Source organism: Myodes glareolus, chromosome 13 (assembly GCF_982192425.1).
Source record: "Myodes glareolus chromosome 13, mMyoGla1.1, whole genome shotgun sequence".
NCBI lineage: Eukaryota > Metazoa > Chordata > Mammalia > Rodentia > Cricetidae > Myodes > Myodes glareolus.
In genome coordinates this window covers 49,069,561-49,088,175 of record NC_142038.1, presented here as the reverse complement: position 1 = coordinate 49,088,175, position 18,615 = coordinate 49,069,561, and the positions used below count along the sequence as shown (strand labels likewise).

Sequence of the window (18,615 nt, the reverse complement as noted above, 5' to 3'; positions counted from 1 at the left end):
CCACCATTTTGCAGCAGCCATTGATATGGATAAAGAGTGTGTCCGAATGCAAATGTGTCCGGTCAATCCAGCAGCGATCTAGTCTAGGCACTGATGTTTTGATTTCCAGAGAGTAGCACATCAAATCATGGGGCCCTGGGTGAGAGGAATCCTAGGGCCACCTTAGCTGGTCCTGATGCCAGTAGATGGAGCCCCACCACCACTCTGTCCTAGGATCCCTGGGTCTGGGGATGTCCCGAGTGAGTGATGTGGTGGCTAGGGAGAAGTGGGGCCTAGGCTGGAACCTAGTGAAATAAGACCAGGTCAAAATGAGACACTAGCTATACACCAGCAAATGATAGGCTCCACCTTAGTTACCCTATAAAAACAAATTCATATTATCCACATGCTCCTTCCTTAAAATAAGCATTTATTTTATTTAATATGTGTGTTGTTGTTCATGGAAGCCAGAAGAGAGAGTTGGAGTTCCAGTCAGTTGTGAGTCACCTGCTGAGGGTGCTGGGAACTGAACTCAGGTTCCCTGGGAGAGCAGCAAGCATTCCTAGCCACAGAGCCATCTTTCCACCCCCCACTCCTCCCCAGCCCCAAAAGTTCTTAAGGGAACTGAATTTTAACATAATGAAGCTTACACGGTGAAGAAGCCACAAAGCCAGTCCTGGACCAAGTCGTGGAGGCTTTTGTCACCATTGTTTTGTTTTTAATCTTTGCAAAAGTTTTAAATGTAAGTCAGAGAGCACCATTCTCTGCTCACTCACCCAGCTCCCCAGTGCCCTTAATAAAAATCCCTTTACCTTTCCACTCAGCAAGCCCATGCATCTCTCTAACCTCAGCCCCTCCTACTCTATCACCCCCTCTGCAGGGCTGGTGCCTCCTTGCAGATCCCGGGCACACGCGCTCTCTTCCCAAGCCTCTTGCCCTCACTGCACTGCTGCTTTGGGCACTTTTCCTCCAAATCTCTACGGGGCAGCTTCTTATTTTTCAGGTCAAACGCTGCCTCCTCAGAGGGGCCCTTTCCCCACTGCCTCGGCACCACCAATGGCCTCCCTCCTTTCATCCCAATTTATTTTCTTCACAGCAATTAAAATTATTTATTCCTCACCTTAATCATCGGCTGTCTTGTAGCTAGAACAGAAGTTCCTTCAGGGAAGAAGCCTTGTTTGCTCGCCACAGTATTCCCAGGGCCTGGTGCTTAATAATTGCTCAATAAATGTTTGATAAGTGAGTGGTCTCTGAAAAGCTCCAGGGGCCTCAAGAGGGACAGGATGATGGGCATGAGAAACAGGGTATGGAGAGAACTCCGCCAAAGGGTTGCAGAGCACACTGCAGCCTGATCGCTGGGCAGCTGAGCTGTCTATCTGTCCATGAGATAGCCTGCCCTCCCTTGCTAAATGGAGAATATATACTGTCAAGTTGGGAGCGTAGGTCCCAGCCCCTTGTATCTATCCCAGCCCCCAGGTCTGGTCTGGACTCCAAATCCTAGCAGGCCAGGTCCTGATCCTTCCCTGGGGATGGGGTCAGGACCAGAGGGGTCAGGACCACTCCCCAGGGTATTTAAGTGATCTCCCAAAAGAGGAACATGTGGTCTCCCTTTCTTCCTCCCGGGGGTTGTGTTTCTGCAGCTTCCTGGTTCCCCCTTGGGGCCACATGAGAGCAAGAACTCCCATTAAACCTGGATATTTCTTAATTCGGCTTGTTTTGGTTTGGCTTGATTGGGAATTTTGCGTTGGTGGGGAGCTCACATTAGGAAATAAATATTCCTAACATATACCTTTTGTTTGTTTGTTTGTTTGTTTGTTTGTTTTGTTTTGTTTCTCCACGTAGCTTGGTGCCTGTCCTGGAACTTTGTAGACCAGACTGTCCTTGAACTCCTAGAAATCCACCGGCCTCTGCCTCCTGAGTGCTGGGATTAAAGGCGGTGCGCATCACCACTGCCCAGCCTGAATGTCCATGGACACATTTCCTCAGACGTTGCGTGAAGTCAGGTGGAAGGGATGAAGTTGCCTGGTGTTGCTGAATCAGAGTGTCCTTGGGCGCCCTGGGTGTCCCCCCCAACCTTTCCAGATTTGGGGTGAGGTTCAGGGAAGCTCTGGAGCCTGCTTTGCCTGCCCTCAGGGTTGCAGCAGGCATTGCCTGGAGGAGGGGGAGGCTGCTGTTCAAGGAACCTGATCTTTTGCATTTGCTGACATTCTTAGATTTGGCATTTACAACCTCAGGGTTCTATTCCGAGGAGGCCTTTTGCATTTGATGTAAATATTATGGTGATGAGAGGTGACACAGAGAAACCCTGTAGGAAATCGAAATCCACCCCCACCAGGCTGGGAGCCTCTCCCGCTGCCTCTTTGGGTTGGTATGCAGAGGACTGATTCCTCCCAGGTCTTGGGTTAACCCAGAAGAGCCCCCTCCACCCATAGGCGGCAGGTCTGGGAGCTGCACCCTAGTTATTTTTCCAATTTGTAGAACCACATTCATCCATCAATGTGGGAAACAATCAGGGCGAGTCCTGAGCCAAGTAGTGCTACAGCTATTGTTTGTTGGGGGTGGTGGTGATGGGGGTGGAAATGGTGTTGTTTTCCAGAGGAAGGGTAGGAAGTCTTTAGCTGGATGGAAATGGAAATGAAGGCTCCAAGCCCTGGGGTGTTCCCTAAGTCAGTTGCTGTCCCATCCACTTCTTCAGTGACTACCAGTTCAAATTGTCTCCCAGCAGTTTACCCTGTATTTACCTCTCTCCTGACTACTGGGGCCCTCTGGCAGCTGCAGTGCTCCTTAGTGACAGCTTAGTGACATTTCTCTTCCCAAACAACCTGAGAGATGATCACACACACACACACACACACACACACACACACACACACACACACACAAAGCAGCAGGGCCCTTATGTGGATAGTTCTTTGCTACGCTGTGAGGCTGTGTGTCCAGGGACAACATGTGATTATATGAGGATCCCTTGGCATGAATGACTGATCAGAAAGTGGAGCAGAAATGATCAGGTCCTGAGGGCTTGGCAGGGTCAGTGTGGACCAGAGGCCAGCCGCTGCTCTGGAAGCCCATCATTACAGCTTCTCTTCCTGCTGTGCCATGAGATCTGCCTGGACACTGGCTAGACTCCCAGTTGGTAAACTGGTTGTTGGATGCATGAGTGCTTCTGAGAGCATCAGTGAGCTAGAATAGCCAAGCTGCTGTTCTGCAGCCAGAGACAGGAGTTCAAATCTCAGTGACGCATCAGACATTAGACTTTTCAAAGTTTTGATTTCTTCATTTCTAAGAAGGAAGTGAATTTTACAAAGATAAAATGTGAAAGTGCTTGGCATTTATCAAGCCTTTTCTGAACAACCCTGTAAAAGGTTTTATGTTGTAGTGGGAAAGACCTATGATTTGATCAAGAGATCTAGATTAAATCTACCCCCATCTCTTATTTCCCGTCCTACCTCTGTCTCTTGTTTACTGTACTGTCTTTAGCTAATTATTGCACCTCCAGCTCCCAATCTATAGAGAAAAGCCTGTCAATCAGAGCACTGAGGCTCACACTGACCATCCCAGCCCTTAGCAGTCAAGCCAGGGAGGCTTCAATGAGTTTCAGCCTTGCCTGGCCTTCAGGGTGAGACTCAGTCTCAAAAACAACCAGCCAACCAAAAACACTCCAGAAAGAAAGCGTGCAAGAGAGTAGTATTATCTGGCTTTAAGTTGCCATGAAGAAAACTGAGAATCTGGCGTGAAGAAGACGCTTAATGCTTATATAATGAATAGCAACAGTGGAAAGATTTAGGGCCTGGATTGAGAGAACTTGGGGAGATTGCCTACATTTGTTATTTGCTTCATGCGTGATTTGGGACAAGTGACTTCACCTCTATGAACCTTGAATTCTCTTGCTATAAAGCAGGATAATATGTATCCCCCAGCATTATTGTAGAATTAAAGTAGACAGTTAATATTAAAACACCTCATAAACCATAGGACGCTGTGTTCACTCTAGTTTAACATTACTTTGAAGAGAGCTCTGGGTAAGGAGCTGTGAGGGCTTCAGACATTCAGTCTGTGGTTCTGGTCCTAGATGACCTACGATGGCTATAGAGAGTGGAGGCACAGAACAAGGGGCAGAACTCCATGAAGATCTATTCACTAACTGCATACATGTTTACAGGGTGTCTTCCAAACCCAAGGCATGGAAGGTCTACTAGAGATTTTAGGTTAGGTTTGGCAGAGGCGCCTAGAAGGCCAAAGTCAGGCTTCTAGATTTACTGTCCTGTGGGTAAAGGTCCTCTGGGAGCTCATATGCTTTTGAGTTACCTTGTGGTGACTTCTGGCCAGCTGAGTCACTTCCCTCAGTCACCTCTGAAGCCAGGGAATGCAGAGACAATTGTGAGACCATTTGAATTAGCTATTCAGTGAGTGGCCTCTTCCCAAAGGTCAGAGGCCTATCTGACCACCACAGCTGGCAGTCACAAAGGACCTGACGAGAATCCAATCTAATGGTGCTGCAAAGGCTGAAGCCACTCTTCTGGAAAGGGGAGGGTGAGCTGCAAGGTGATTTTGCTGCTGTCACAATTTCCCTTTAGACTCAACCTGTCTCGAGGGCCAAAATAGCAGCTTTGCAGGCAGAAAGTGTTGTGACATCATCCGCAGATTCAGCCAGATTCATCAACTCTTCTCCAGCCAGCCAGTCTCCCTTGTTCCTTGGAGACATGGGTCAAGGCCCTAAGGGACAGGCTTGGTGGCCCAAAGGTCCCATCTAGCCTCTTAGGCCCAGTTCTGGTCTCTGTCTAAGAACAAGACACTCCTAGCCCCAGCTGATTGCCACTAGGAAAAGAAGAAAGTGTTTGTGCCTGTGGCTGTACTTTCAGTCATTCTGGTGCCCCAGGGTTGAGTGTAAGGCCTGCAGGGTGAGGAGCATACAGACTGGGCTAGAGATGCAAGGATGATACCTGGCCTGGAGGCTGTACTGAAGGGGTGAGAAGTCAATCTGCGGTTGCTGGGAGACAGAAGAGAGCGAGGTAAAGAAGAATAGAAAGAGAACAGAGGTGTGTGTGTGTGTGTGTGTGTGTGTGTGTGTATGTATGTGTGTGTGTCAGAGAGAGGGAATGTGTGTTTGTGTGAGAGAGAGTATGTCTGTGTGTGAGAGAGAGTGTGTGTGTGTGAGAGAGACAGAGACAGAGAGACACAGAGAGAGTATGTGGTGAGAGAGAGAGTGTGTGTGTGTGTGTGAGAGAGTGCGTGTGTGTGAGAGAGAGAGTATGTGTGTGTGTGAGAGAGTGTGTGTGTGTGTGAAAGAGAGAGAGAGAGAGAGAGAGTGTGTGTGTGTGTGTGTGTGTGTGAGAGAGAGAGAGAGAGAGAGAGAGAGAGAGAGAGAGAGAGAGAGAGAGTGCAGGCAAGGCAGAGGATAGCAGGCAGGAATGGAGACTCCACAGCCTCCACTGATTAGAAGGGTTTTGAAATTGATAAATTACTTTGTATCAGGGCAAAATGATTTGACCAGATTTCAAATGTCTTAGAGAAGGGAAGCTTCTCTTGGGCCAAGTATTGATTGCATTTAATAGAGCTGGGACTTTCTCACTTAAAAACAACAAAATAAACATCTGGGAGAAGGCACTAATCTCTCTCCCTTCCTCTCTCTCTGCCTCCCTCTCTCTCTCCCTCCCTCTCTCTCCTCCCCATTCTTCCCTCTCCCCTTGTCTGTCTCTCTCCCACTCTGCTTTCTCTCTCCCTTCTTCTTAAGAACTGCAAAGAATACAGAGACCTGCCCCAGCCTGGGGGCACTGCTGATGTTGAGCTGTGGAGCTCCTTTGGGGCAGATTGATGGTGGGTTTGGGAGAAGAGGGGGCCTTGGGTTGGTCCCATTCTTCACAGATCGATTTTTGCCCAACAGGGACTGTCAGGGCCTTTGATAAATCACTAGTCCAAGTGATGAATGCCCTGAGGCAGGATGGGGTGGGATGGGGGTAGGATGCTAGTCTGGGAGGCAGCCCAGGGAAGGGCAGGGGCAAGGAGAAAGGACCAGTGGGTAGAGGGAAACAAGCAAAGTTAGCCCTAGATAAAACTGCAAGATACACGGATACCTTGTCTCTCAATGGGATTTGACCACGATCATTGGCTCAACGGCACTTCAAAATCCATTTTCAACCTGTCTCTCGTCTGTCTCTTGCTGTCTGTCTCACTGTCTGCCTCTTTATCTGACTTCCAAACGAACTCTGATGGTTTCTTCCCAGGAGAGGATTTGCTTGGGCTTCCTGAAAAACGGAGAAAATCTTAGGAAAGTAGGAGGCAAGGAGGGGTTTTGCTGTGATGCGAGGTCAGGGAGGGGCAGAATAGCACAGGGTTGTCTCCCCGCAATGTGCAGGCTGCAGTTACAGCAAGGAGCAATAGCAGCAGAGAGGGAGGGGCCTGTGGGGATGCACATAGGAGCTTGTAGGACAGCCCTTAGCAGGAACGACCAGGTTTCCCTAAAGGGAAAGGCCATGTGTGTGACCTGCCTTGGAGATGACTCAGATCATAGATTACAGACTTGAGTCCTCTCTCACTGACTTGGACATTTTGCTCTCTCAACTTCCCTATCTATAAAATGGAAAAATAGAACAATTCAGTATGACTCATTATCTTAATTAGCATAAACCTGGGCCTGGCCTAGAGCAAGCACTGGTTGGTGAACATTAGCTAGGGAACCCCGCTATTCTTCCTGGTGTAACAGCAAGGCAGACTCTGAAGTCGCAGCCGCACAAAGCATGTCGGCCACTGTGGGGACTCCTAGCTCTGCCAGAGTGTGGAGAACACGATCAGATTTTCCATCTATAGGTCCATTTACATCTGTTCTCTGCCCCACGGCGAGTGCTGGTGCATCACGGGCCTAGGGCTCTATTAGCTTCTCTGTAGTAGAAGTGACTGGAACATAGCCCTCCAAATACCCCCAAGGTCCCTAGCTGGACTCCCGGACCTTGGACTTGATGCCTCCTCACTGGCTGGACCCGAGACTCTGTCCATGGTGCTAACCCTCATCCCCTGCCTTTCCTCAACCCTGCACTTCTGACCGCCAACTTCAACATCTCTAAAGACCTCCTCATCTCAGGGATGAATTCTGAGCTCACATTCTGGACCGCTGCCAGGAAGAAGGAAGCGGCGTTAGTTTAAAGCATCACACAAAGGGCCGCAGGTAATTATGTCTCTTTTAAGCTGCTAACAGGATTGGCCGTTTGATAAATGGGAGGATTTGAGGCTGTTTTGTCACTGACAAGCTGTTGTAAGATCATATTGGAAGCCGAAGACAGTTTATCTTCATGTGTGTGGTGGAGAGAGGAGAATTCTCCGTGGATTTTACACCCTCTTCAAATTAATGTGATTTCCTAGGCTGGTCCTGGGCACGGAGTGAGTGATCTTTATGACTTACCCCCTGATTAGATTACCTGGCTCAGCGGCCACCTCCAACCCCTCGGAGTGCCCTGGAGCTCACCAGGGCCCTCCCTCACCTCATCCCATCAGCTCTCCAGTACCTTCTGTGTCCCCCTTACTTGCCTACTCTCCTCTGCTAGCTCCACTCACAGGCCCATTTGCTAAACAAGCCCACAGCTCGATTACTGTTGGCTGGCCCGAGAGTGAGAGATCTGGTTTCTTTAGCTCCTCTGGAGGGAGTAGAGAAGAGGCAGGCGATGGGAGTGGGAGGGAGGGGAGGAACCAGCAAAGGAGAGGAGAAACGAGACAAAGAGAGAGTTGAAACAGAAAAACAAGCTGAGCCAGAGACAAAAACAGTAGCAAAGGGAGAGCCATGACTTTCTGTTTTATTTCTAGAACCTTCCTTAGAACCACAGGTACCAAGACAGCCTCCTTCGCTTTCCTGAAGCTGGAATTAGACAGGTCCCCAGGCATTTCTGACCAGATGACGGCTTTCTGTCTTCACAACACATGCTACTGATAGCCTGCTTAGTTCTTTATTTCTACGGTACATAAGACCCACATGAGAGCAGAGGTCACAGTTGCCATGTTCTTCCTAGAGCTCGCGCACATAGTAGGCTTTTGGTAAGTGTTTATGAAATGCTTGGTGAGACAGGGGTTTGAGAAGGGGTGGCAAAGGGGTAGGACTGGCTTGGCATCCTGGCACAGACTTGAAGGCAAATGGAAGCCTGCCTGGTGTGGAGCTGGGGTCCTTAAGGTCACCATGACTGGCTAGAATTTAAGAGACATTTCCGCTGAGCGAATGCTTCAGGAACTCTTTAGACAAAATTAGGCATCCTCTAAAACAAAACTTCTCAAGATGTGACCCGTGCAACACTTGTCCCTGAGTTCCCTGGAAGTCTGCTTTTCTCTACACAATTTTAAAGTGGTGTCGTGGGAAGCAGGTCAGCTGGAGGCTCCTGGCTTCTGCTGGAGTGGAGTGTGTGTGTGTGTGTGTGTGTGTGTGTGTGTGTGTGTGTGTGTGTTGGAGGGGTAGTGCCTAGAATGCTTGCAATAGAATGGGGAAGCTAATGTCTCTGATGTCTAGTCCAGTTCATTTTACAAACTTGAAGCAAATTACAGGTAAGCATTCAGAGATAAAGCTAGCATATGGGGGCAGTTCTCCTACCCTCCCCAAGACTTCTGAGGAAGAGAAGGACAGCAACAGATGCGGGAATAAGAGGATCCCTTCCTGCTCCAGGCCAACTGAAGCTCTGCAGCTGGTCAGCAATGCCTCATTTGCCAGACAAGCTGTGCACCCCCCCCCCACACTCCAGGCTAGGTTCCCTGCCTTTCCAGGGACCACTCCCCCACTACGTTGTCAGTAATCTGTGTTCCATTACTGATTGGATACTGTACCAGTACATCAGTTTCTTCTCTCTCTCTCTCTCTCTCTCTCTCTTTCTCTCTCTCTCTCTCTCTCTCTCTCTCTCTCTCACACACACACACACACACTACAGCTCCATCATACCAGACACAGTCAGGGTCCTCACTAGACACTCAGCACATAGCAGTAGGTGCTCGAGAATGAAGGGCAGTTTGCCTGAGTCATGGTGCAGCCTGAATAGATCCATTCTGTGTTTCAGCCTAGACTGAGAAACGCTGGGATTTGTGGAGGTGATATGCAAGGCAAGGTCCAGCCAGCTGGGAAAAAAAAATAGCTTGCCCACCCCGTTACTGCCCAAGAAAACCAAAGCATAATAGAGCTACCACCACCTCCCACCCAACCTACACTCCAGCAGCCCTGGCTTTACATAACACCTCCAATAGTGCATGTTCTGGGTACCTTAGAAGCATCCATTGCTCTGCATGCAATATGTATTTCTTTGCACCTTAAATCACTTCTACCCTTTAGTCTTCATGGATCTTTCTAGATCTTTGACTCTGTATCTTTTGCTGTTGGCAAACTGAGCACTCTTTCACCAAACATGTACCTGGTATCTGTCTTCTTCTTTGGACTGAGAGCCTCATGATAGGACAGACTACATCTGAATCTTGCCTACTGAGGGGTCTCTGGTCCTACTACCCACAGGGAAGGGCATGTTGCAGACTTTGAGATAGGAAGACGAAGGCATAGATACATCCATTTGTTTTGAGGACTGACTCCTGACCATCCATTCTCAAGGCCCCGAGGATGCATTGGCAGGCTAAAAGGTACTCTCTCTCCCCTCACAGGGGCTTTAAACTTGGGGCCATATGCATAGGTGTCAAATGATTGTATAGTTATCCAAACGTGCAATCTTGTATTGTAAGAAAGGGGCTGACTGGGCCAAGAACAGTCAAGTAAGCTGGGTTACCAGTGCTTCCTTAGAAGGTATATCTTTAGAAGATGATAGTACTCTGAGGTAGGAAGGTCTAGATGGCGCCAACACAGAAGAAAAAGTACTCTGGAGAGAGGTAACATGACTTTCAAAGGCCCCGCATCAGGAAGGACATAACCTCTATAACGAAACAAAAGTCCAATACGAAGTGTGTGGGGTCTCTGAGGGGGGCTGGAAGCAGGTCTAAGCCAGACCGCTATGTAGGACCTTGTCAACTGATCCGAAGCAATTTGTTTCCTCATCAGCAAGCCACGAATTTAAATGCCGAAGAGTTTAAACAGCAGAGGGTGTGGGTACCATCAGCAGTGAGAAGAAAGGATTGCATTTTGAAAAGGTCATTAGGGCTTCTGTGGAAGAAGGAGGCAGGGACTTGAGGAGAGACCCACAGGCCAATCGGCTGGGTTTTAGCCGTTCAGACATGGTCCCTCAAAGTAATGGTAGAGATGGAGAGTAGTGGACACTGCGTGAGAGAATGCTTTCAATTGACACCACGGATGGCTCTGTAACAAATCCAGGACAAGTACCTATTCTTAACCTTTGCCCTTTCTTGTAGCCATTGACTACCTTGTCAGTCAGGTGGGTCATCAAGGAGAAACGGTTTCCAGTCCTCCTCCAAACCCAGATGCACCCAGACGGATGCCCTGCTTTCGCGCGGGGGTGAGGGTTGGCGGTGTCCTACTCTGTGTTCCTCCAGCACCTTCTAGGCTGACCCAGGCAGGGAGGTGAGTTTCTTTCATCCCTGCAGGAGCTTTGCATGCTGGGAAATGTAGTTCTGGAGCAGGAAACTGGGCCCTCTCCCGGCTGTGGGTCTGGCAGGCAGCCTGGTTGCCATGGCAGCAGCTGGGCTAGAGCCACCGAACCATTTCATCCACAGTTCTACTGGCTCTGAGAGCTCCCAGCAAGAAAGCTTGGGCTCCAGGGAGGAGGGAGGGAAGAAGAAGAAGGGAGAGGGAAGGAAGAAGAGGGAGGGAGGATCTTTCAGGCCTTCCCCAGAGGCCTAAGCTAAGCTTACCACTCCGTGGGGCTTGTGGATTGAGTAGAGAGAAGTCGCTGGCGCAGGCTCACAGCAGGAGTCAGAACGAACGGTTGGGGCTGTTCGAGCCAGTCAGACCCTGTAGGTTCAGCTTTGTGAATGCAGAAGCCCTTAACCGACCAGAGTAAGGAGGAAGCAGCCCTCCTCCCCTGGGAAGCTCAGCCTGAGTGGAAAGGCAAGAGAGTGCAAAAGCATTACTTAGGAAGGAAAAGCCCTGCCCATCTTTTCTCCAAGACGTCCCTAGGACGCATCCCCTTCTCTCTGCCCGTTGGCCACAGTTCTAGTCCGTTCTCTCTCCCCAGAGAAGGCTTTCTAAAGCACAAATCTGGCCCTGCCACCGCCCTCCCCCCCCCCCAACACACACACCCCTGCTTAAAATTCTTCAATGGCTCCCCTTTGCCCACGGCTGGACTAGGTCCAGGCCCTCTAGTACGATCATTCATGGCCTTTCTGATTCTAGCCTGCGGCTTGCTGTTCAGCCATCCTCCTGCCTCCCCATCTGCTACGCCTTATCAAGGTTTTCTCCTTCACCCCTGTCTGGGCACATGCTCCTCTCTGCATGATGCGTCCTTTCCTCCACGCCCCCACCTCAAAGCCCACCAAACTGAGCCAAAACAGCCCCTCCCCGTGCAGTTTTCCAAACTCTTCCAGCAGGGGAAGAATGAATGGCCCGCTGCTCTGAGCTCCCAGAGCACTTTGTACTTCCCTCTAAAGCACTTATCACCCGTGTTGTGAGGATTGTCTCGGTGGCTGCCTCTTCCCTTCCCTCTGCTCTGCATCGGAGCCATCCCAGAGTCCCCAGAGCCCAGCACAGTATCTGGCACAAGGCAGGCCCTCAATAAATGGTGAGCGGGATTGAATTCAGAAAAGGAAGGCTTTTTGGGCCTTCGCCACACTCCCACTCTGTGTTCCTGGACCTCTCCTCTCCCAGTTTCTCCCGGGGGGAGGGGCTGAGTACTTGAGCATGGGGGTACCGAGGAGCAGGAGCAGCGGAGCAGCGCCCCCGCCCCCCCCAGGGAGGAGCGGCGCACCGCAGTCGACTAGGTGGACCTTGTCAAGAGACTGGTCTGCTCTATTCTGGGCAGGGGTGACACAAGCACCTGCGCATGGAGACTGTAAGACTCTTCGTGTCACCGCAAGTTTGCATCAAGTCAAACCCAGGTCTCCAGAGACAAGGTGCCTGTATCTTCTCCGGAGCCGTGACTTATGAGCCCCGCTCCAGGATCCGAGAAAACCAATTAGGCTTCTGCATTTCTCCACCTGGAGGCAGAATAATTCCAGGAAAGTCCTTACTTCTTGGCAGAAGCTCCGTCTGCCTGGGCTTCAGCCTGGTCCTCACCCATCCAGTCTTCCATGCCGCACCTATGACCTGCTCCTGGGCAGTGGCTCTAAGCAGGGAAGGGTCTAATTCTACCATATTACGTCCAGGAGGCCCTTTCTAGGTTGCCCTCCTTCCTAAACCTTACATCCTCATTATAACAAGAGGACTTTGTTTATTTGTTTGTTTTAAAGTCCTTGCTTGTCTAGGTCATCCGTTCATTTACATATGAATTCGCTTGTTGGTTGATATATTCTTTCTCTCTCTCTCTCTCTCTCTCTCTCTCTCTCCCCCCCCCCCCGTCTCTCTGTCTCTGTCTCTGTCTCTGTCTCTCTCTCTCTCTCTCTCTCTCTCAGATCTATTAGGTGCCTTCTTGGGTGGAGCTGTAGTAATCACACTGTGATTCAGAAACATAGTCTCTACTCTCAGGAAGTTTTCGGTCTGCGGATTACCCTCATGAGCTTTGAAGAGGAAGAATAGATTGTTAAGTGCAGTGACTGGCCTGATTTGAGATGTCAGTGGGTTTTTTGCTCATTGGCTATTGGCTGTGGCCCTGTGGTGTGGCAGGTGTGTTGGGGGGGGGGGCGGGGATGAAGATAGGGATGGGCCAGATGCTTCCCTCCCGGCCACAGTGGAAGTGGAGAGAGGCCCCCAGGCACTAGATTCTACAGTGCTGATAGGACCAGGAAAGAGGGGATTGTAAACAGTTGAAGCTGGAGACAAGGCTCTTTGGGACCTTGGGGAAGGTTCTCTAAAATGGAAAAACTGGTCCTTTCCACCCTGTAGGAGAAAATGTGAATGGGTGGGGCTTTGGCAAGACGGACTTGGCTGAGACCAGAAACAGCCTTCCCTGGTTATGGAGAGGGATAATAAATCAAGTGTTCCTTCTGGGAGAGGGGAGGGCTTCAGCTTCACAACCAGGAGGAAGCCACGGTTCCCAGAGCTCTTGGAGGCTGTATGAGTCCTGTAGGGGGTTGAGGAGCGAGCAGGAACCGGTGCAATAACTGACTCAGGTTCTTCTCTTGCTGCCCCTTCTGCAAGCTGGGCCCATAGCCTGAATGATATCTTCAAATCCTGTTGCTCCCATGACTCCAGAAGCCTGTGGCTTGGGGGCAGATAAATTAGCATAGGGAATAGGATTTGGGGGAGATCCGAGATGCTAGGGAGCAGAGACTGATACTGCTGTATGGAGATCCTTGATGCCTCTGGACAGAGTGGCAACCTTGCTCTGTGAGTTTTGGATCTCAGTTCCCCTAGTTATAAAATCTGCTAAATGTTGGCCATTTCTGGGAAAATTCCCAGGGCTCCTTGGTTTCTCTTTCTTCTGCAGTTGGAACACGTGATGTACTGAGAGGCTACAGAGAGATGCTGCCCCCACCTTCTGCCAAGGGACTCAAATCAGCATTTGTTGGCATTTCTCAAGACACTCTCAGTGCTGGTGACATTTCAGAGACCTGCTCTCTGACAGGGTTGGAGGGTGAAAACCTGACCCTGAAGCCTTTGCTTCAGACCCAGACCCACTGGAACAAACCTAGCCTTCCGTCCAGCACCTCCAATCAGTGTTGAGATGCCCAGGGGTCTCTGCTGCCATCTTGGAAAAGCTGACCGGATGAAGACTGAAGCAGGTGGAGGCTCAGCTCTTTCTTACCAAGCTTCCACATCTGCCTCTGTGGGATGGAACCCACCATTCTTGCTGTCTTTGGAATAGGGTTGTAAGCACATAGTGGTGAGAAAAAGAAAGTGCTCCATCAACTATGCGCTGTGGTCTGAGTGTGAAGTTCAGAGGGAGGTATTAGGGCTGGAGCAGGGGTACAGGATCAGCAGGTGGAGAGGCTGGAGGAACCGAGCCAGATTCTGGGATTTTCATATACTGTAGAGAGTCACTCGGTGGGCAGAGGTCAGGCAGAGGGAACTATGGGGTTCGCTGATGCTCTTCTTGATGCTAACAGAGGGCAACAGAGCTGTGGACCACATCAGAACTTGCCCAGTCTCGGGCCAGACCACCCCGAGCATGCCCGATCTTGGGAACTAAGCAGGGTTAGATCTAGCTAACACACGGCTAGGGAAACCAGTCCATGTCAGGAGGGAGAGCCAGGCTTCACTCACTAGTTTTGCTCTTTCATCTCAGGCTAGCTAAGAAGCCGATTTGAAAGGTCGGGTCGGAATGATGGCAAAGCGTCTAGATTTCGGAGTCAGCAGAACTAATCCTGGCTCTACTGCTCGCAAGCTGTGTGGCTTTAGGCAAGGACTTCACCTTTCAGAACACTGTCTTTCTCAGTTCTGAAGAAGGGTAGTGATGCTGCCTACCTTACAGGCTCGTGAGGAAAATTAGACAGGATGATGTTTTAAATTTCTTAGCATGGACTGCATTTTAACACACGCCGAGCTGCTTTACCAGCCTCTGTCATTTGTGGCATCTGCTCTCACCCAGGAAGCAGGTTGGACCTCACCAAGAATCTTTCTCACCTCAGATGGGTTTCATCCATAAAGAGAAGACCAACCCCCAGCAGGTGTTTGTGCATTTGATCGGGTGCCAGGTACCAGATTTCCCCTCAGATTCCAAGTGTGCTGGTTGAGTGAGATAGGTTTCCCACCTGAGTCTTGGTTTTTGCCTCTGTAAACATGTAGACCAAGGACTGGGGTTGGGGCTTTTAGGTTAAGAGTGCTTGCCGTTCTTTCAGAGGACCCAAGTTTGGTTCCCAGCACCCATGTCAGGTGACTCACAACTGCCTGTAACTCCAGCTTCAGGGGATTTGATGCCCTCTTTTGGCCTCTGCAGTCACCTGCACACACACACACACACACACACACACACACACACACAGGCAGACACATATATAAAAATAAAACAATGGGTCTTAAATAAATATGAGAGTAACCAGTCAAGGATTATGGATTGGTGTTAATAGCTATTAAGTGAATTTCTGGTCAAGCAAACAAGTGTGTTTGGTGCCAAAGTAACCCACAAACATTATTTCATAGGAGGTGAGGAGAGCGTTATAGCCACCACGCGGTCTGCCTAGCACTTCTAGTGGCGAGAGAATAAGGTACCTGCCTCACGCTGTGCTGCAACGTGGAGTATCAGCATGCCCCACATGCGTTCCAAAGGTTTCCTTTGAATTGCTTCAGCCTTTAGATCAATTTTCTAGTTTACAGAAAATGCTAGGAGAGTGTCATAAGCCGAATAACAGCACAAGGAAATAACTAGCTGGCCAGGAGAAGGATGTGCAGAGGAAGGCCGATCTGGATGTTCTAATGGATAAATAGCCCAGAAAAATGGACTGCATCATGCTAAGCTATGTTCGGCACAGGATGATCAGGTACTGTCCCCACACTGGGCTCTGGCAAACCAACTAAAAAGGATTGGGAGGGCAGTCAGTTGAAGAAATCTGTATGTGGGCTGTGTATGACTATATACTAAAAGAGAAGATATTTTCTGAAATAAAAAGGTGGAAATTTCTGGACAGGGACACACACACATACACACACACACCTTGGTCACTTTTCCCCCCTCATTTTATATATATGGGTGTTTCACCTGTGTGTATATCTGTGCACTGCATGTACGCAGTGCCAGTGGAGACCAGAAGGGGGCGTGAAATCCCCTGGAACTTAAGTTAGGGTCCATTGTGAGCCTCCCTGTGGGTGTTGATTATTGAACCGGGGTCCTCTGGGAGAGCTGTCCACCTCTCCATCTCTCCAGCCCCTTGATCACATTTTGGGGAAAAAAAATGATTTCTACGTTTAAAAAAGATCAAGAATAATTGGGCATGGCAATACACACCTGCAATCCCAGAGCTTTTAGAAGACAGAAGCAGGAGGATTGCCACAAGTTTGAGGCCAGTATGGTCTATAGAGTGGCTACCAGACCAGCCAACGCTACATGACAAGATCTTATCTCAAAAGCAAAAGAGAGGGGGCAGTGTGGATGTGATGGTGATGGTGGTAGGACTATGACCAGTTTTTAATTTTTGTGTTTTTGCTTTCTGTAGTCATCACATTCTGGAAATGTGCATGCGTTGCTTCTATAATAAAATGCTATTTAATAAACAAAATGGAAACAGTAACAGTGTGTCCCTGCTGGTGCTGTCGTGCTGCAATGAGGTAATGATGAGGAACGCAGCTTTGGCATAAGTGCATGCTGGGCAGTTAGGTGCCACTAAGATCTGCCTTGTACTCCCTTCAATCACCATTACCTTGAGCTGGCTTATTGGGGATGCTGTCCCCAAGTCCTGGCACATAGCAGGCCTCTGCTGACATTTGCTGAACAAATCGCATCCTTTGGTACAGTTTTTGGTGGAAGGAAGCCTGTGCTTATATGGATGAAGGACCTCGGAGACACCTTCTCTCTGCGCCCCCAGGATGTGACTCTCAGTCAGGTCCCTTACAGTAAGCAGGTGGCCACCTTCTGCTGGTGACCGAGAGCCTAGTGATCTGGGTCAGAGGAAACATCCATGTCCCCACTCTCCCAGGCTATACCCCCCCATTTGCTTTCTTTTTCATTTCTGAAACAGAATCCGACTGTAGCTCAGGCTAGCCTGGAACTCACCATTTTCCTGTTTTAGTCGCCCCTGTGCTGGGATTATAAAAACAACTTCCAGTTCTCTCATTCCCAACATCTTTTGATGTTAGCTTCCTTCTTCACCTTAAAACTCTGGAGTAGAGGTTGGGACTGAAGGTCTTCTTCAAATATAGACTGGGATTAAGGCTAGCCCTACCCCAGGAGCTGGTTCTTGGTCTGGTCGGAGCCAGCTTCCCAGATAAAGCTTCAAAATTAAGATCAGGCTGCAGCAGGATTATATTATGGCTGAGGACTGCTCTGAATTGAAAATCAAACTTTAGACAGGTGCTTGGGTCCCAAGCTTGCTCTGTACTGAACGCTGAAGCTGAGACTGAGTGTAATCCTGCTTGAAGCCAAGGTTGCACCTGCCAGAGGATAGGAGTTGAGCTATTGTTTCACAGAGAAGCCAAGGAGGAGGCCGTGGGCGAGTGGACGGCGGGGCGGAGCTCAGGCAGCCATGCTGCGCCGGAGCTGCAGAGACGCCTCCGGAGTCTCCAGGCTGCCCCACGCTGTGGATCGAACCCCCTTATAGTGAGGGCAGCAGTGCCTGCCCGCGCCGACTCAGCGCTCAGGCACCCGCGGGGGCGAGGAAGGGCTTTGCCGGCAGCCGAGGAGCACTTGCCTCCCAGGGATCCCCCGCTCTGGAGAGGGGCCTCCGGGCCCAGAGTGTGTGGTTTGTGCCCCATTACCCCAGCTCCACCCACCAGGAGCCCGCCGGGCTCTTTGCTCATTAGGCCGACATCCCTCTTTAATAAAAAATACATGAATAAATAAATAATAACAGCCATAACCGAGCGGGAAACCACTTTCCACTCTTCTTTCTGTTCTGTTTCCTCCTGTCCTTCCTTCCAACCGCGGCCCGGGGGCTCTCGGTAGAGTCGACGGTAAATCCTTCACTCCCCGCAGAGTGGCAGGCATTCCCGGGACCTGCGGCTGGGACCACCGGACTCATGCGCCGGGTTAAGCCAGAAGAGGGGCTTTTCTGGTTTGGGGATTTTTGTTTGTTGTCTTTTTTTTTCTTTTTTGGCACACTCAAGTCTTTAGGGGAAAAGATTCGAACACGCAGGGACAGGCATAGACCGGAAACTGTGTGAGGGGAACTGGAAAGCTGGAACAACACGGAGGGAGAGGGAGGAACTGGGCGGGATGATTATCTTTCTTGGACAGAACGTCCAAAATCTTACTTTTCACATTGTTTCGCATTGTACCCTTTCTCTCTGTGCTTCTGTGTCTCACGCTCTTTCCATCTCTGTTGTGTGAGTCTTCCTTTCCGGGGGATCATTTCTTTCCTAGTATCTGCCCCTCGAAGTTAGTGGAAACTTTTCCGTGCCTGCTCACGGTTCAGGACCATGGAGAGTGTCCTACGAGGCAGGTGCCCTCTCCCAAAGGAAACTCAGTTCAAATGCAGGACTGCCTTAGAAAGTAAGGCGCAGGCTGGGTGGAAGAAGGGTAGAGGTGGTGGTCATAGAGAAGAGTGTGGATGAAGATCATCCCAGCTGGTCCTACTGGGATGTGTTTCCTTAACTGGCATTCAGAAATGTTGCTAGTCTGGGCCAAAGGCCTTTAGTTATGTTACTTACCACGCGCGCGCACGCACGCACACACACACACACACACACACACACACACACTCACACACCCTGAATCACTAACTTTTGGAGAAGTGGGAAGCAAAAATCTGTCCATCCTGGGCATCCTGGGATATGTAGTTCAGGAGTGCAGCCCTTTCTAGGATGCTAAACATAACCAGGCAAATCTTGGCACAGAGAACACCATGGCCAGTGGGTAGGTGTTGGGGAGGCTGTGGAGGCAATGTTGTGCACACAACCCTAAATCTGAGGATGTGCCCAAGAGTAGGAAGAGAAGGCAATAGGGACCACGGTCTCTTAGGTCTGTTCATTCTGGCAGCTGCAAGCTAGAAGTGGGGGGTCAGCCAGGGCCTTCCCTGGCCCTAGCTCAGAACTAA

General features: G+C 50.0%; 1 long non-coding RNA gene across 1 annotated transcript; it reads left to right on the top strand.

The window, feature by feature from the left end:
- Positions 1-7,728: 7,728 nt before the first annotated feature.
- Positions 7,729-16,155, top strand: LOC148120004 (uncharacterized). Its single transcript, XR_015734712.1, has 3 exons — positions 7,729-8,001; positions 10,291-10,459; positions 13,419-16,155. It is a non-coding gene; the product is annotated as an uncharacterized LOC148120004 (long non-coding RNA).
- Positions 16,156-18,615: the final 2,460 nt, after the last annotated feature.